Raw genomic sequence first — 2,500 nt, 5'->3', positions numbered from 1 at the left:
TCTCTCTCTCTCTCTTTGTGTGCGTGTGTCTGTGTGTGTGTATATATGTGTGTATATATGTGTATATTCACATGTAGATAATAACACTATAGATGGACACACAGTATTTGGTATAATGTGTGTGCGTATGTAAATATACATAGCAGCTAGATATAGATAAAGATACAGATGCAAGCAACAAAACAACCAGATAGATAAACAAATAACCAATTATGCCCTATTCCCTACATTTTTTCATTTTCTTTTTGTTTTGTTTTCGCGTAATCTCAAGAACAAGAGCGTCAACACGGAAGAAAAAAAAAATCTAAAATGCCAAATAAAAATACGGCAAATTTCCAGCGGAAGTGGCAATCAGCAAGTGTTAGTCTTGTAGTTTTTGACTCTTGGGAAATTCTCTGGTTTGAAATAGGAGACGAGGGCGTGGAGAGCGCTTGTTCGGCAGCGAGTAGGAACACGGGTTGAGTCGGAGTGCGAATAACGAGTGGGAGTGTGCGAATAGTAGATGGGCGAGTTGTATGAAGGATAGAGAGAGAGGGGGAGAGGAGAGGGGGAGGGTGGGAGGGAGAGAGAGGTAGTAGGTAGGGAGAGAGAAGGTAAGGAAGAAGAAGGGAAGAAGAAGAAGAAGAAGAAGGGAAGAAGAGAGAGAGAAGAAGAGAGAGAGAGTGAGAGAGAAAAAGAAGAAGGAATAGATGGTAACAGAAAAGAAATGAGAGAAAGAATGATAGAAGGGAAGTGGAAGAGAAATGGTAGAAGAGAAGTGGGGTAGAAGGTTGAAGAGCGCTTGATCGCCAGAGACCATGAACACGGTTTGAATTGCAGTGCGAATAGTGAACTGATGTGCGAATAGGGGACTGACAAGTTGTATAAAGAAAAGTGGAAATATATAGAAATTATGGAATATAATATAGTCTAAAACCTTGAAGAAGAAGAAGAAAGAAGAGTGAAAATATATGGGAAGGAAAGAGTACTAGAAGAGAAATGGTGGAAAGTAGGAAAAAAAGATCGAAAAACACCTGTTCGCCAATGAGCCGAGACATGCTTTGAATTGGAGTGCGAACAACGAAGTAGAGTGCGAATAGTGGTTAGGCGATGGGAAGAGAGTTGTGGGAGAGAAAATGATAAAGGAGAAATAGGATAAAAGCTTGAGGAGCATGAGAAGGATTGAAGAGAAAGGGTGAGAAGGAGAGAGAGAGTGGTTGATGAGAACGGACGAGAGTGGTAGAAGAGAGAGAAAATCGGAGATGGAGTAAAGATGAGGAGTAGGAAATGGAAAAATTGAAAGAAAAAGAGTAGTATAAGAGAAGAGCAGAGAAAAGAGGAAGGGAAGAGAATGGTAGAAAGAAAATAGAAGAGAAGAGAAAAGAGCAGAGGTGAGAACAGAGAAGTAGATTAGAGAAGGAAAGAAAGGAGAAAGTAAAGAGAATGAGGAGAGAGAAGAGAGAAGTGAAAAGAAAATATGAAATGATACGAAAAATGAAAAGAAAAGAGAGATGAGGAGAAGCAATGAGATGAGAAGAGAGAAAGAAGATCAAAGAACGAAAAAGAAATAAATGCAGAGTAGCGAATACTAGATAATAGATAAATGAACGAGAAAATTAGTGAAAGGAAAGAGAGAGAAAAGAAGACAAAGAAAAAGGACTCGAAAGGGAGAGAGATAAGAAAGCGAACGAGAAGAGAGGGAGAGAGCTGGAGAGAAGGAGAGAGAAGGGAAAAGAGAAAGAGGAAGAGGGATAGAGACGACATAGGTGTGAGAGAGGAGGGAGGAGAGAGAGAAAAGGGTACAGGGAGAGGAAGAAGGACCGAGAGAGGGAGGGAGGGGACAGGAGGGAGGGAGGGGGAGGGGCTAGAGGGGCTAGGGAGAGGAGGGAGGGAGAAGGGCTGAGAGAAGTGGAGAGAGAATGGAGGAGGAGAGAGAGGGAGGGGAGGGAGGCAGGGAGGGAGGGGAGAGGGCCAAGGAAGGGTGAGGGAGGGAGGGAGGGGAGGGGAGCGGAGGAGGGAGGGAGAAAGGGCTGAGAGAGGGAGGAGGAAGGGTGAGGAGAGGGCCAAGAGGGGGAGGGGAGAGGGCCAAGAGGAGGAGAGGAAGGAGGGAGGGAGGGAGGAGAGAGAGGGCCAGAGGAGGGAGAGGGAGGGAGAGGTTTGGCTTAAAAGGTCACTGGAAAGGTCCGAGGTAGCGGCGTTACCGTTGGAGAAGTTCGGTGCAAAATGCAGTGCGAGGCTTACAGGGGGAGGGGAGGAGGAGGAGGGAGGAAGGGAAGAGGTAGGAGGGAGGGAGGAAGAAGAGGAAGGGAAGGGAGGGAGGGAGGAAGAAGAGAGGAAGGTAGGGTGGGAGAGGAAGGGAGGGAGGAAGAAGAGGGAAGGGTAGGGGGAAGGAGGGAAGGAGGGTGGGGATAGGAAGGGATGGGAGGAAGAGGAGGAAAGGGTGGGAGGGATGGGAAGGAGGAAGAGGAGAGATTAGGGATAGGAAGGGATGGGAGGAAGAGGAGGAAAGGGTGGGATGGAT

The sequence above is a fragment of the Penaeus vannamei genome, chromosome 11 (genome assembly GCF_042767895.1).
Source record: "Penaeus vannamei isolate JL-2024 chromosome 11, ASM4276789v1, whole genome shotgun sequence".
Lineage (NCBI taxonomy): Eukaryota > Metazoa > Arthropoda > Malacostraca > Decapoda > Penaeidae > Penaeus > Penaeus vannamei.
The sequence above is the reverse complement of the archived record's forward strand: the minus strand, read 5'-3'. Positions refer to the sequence as shown.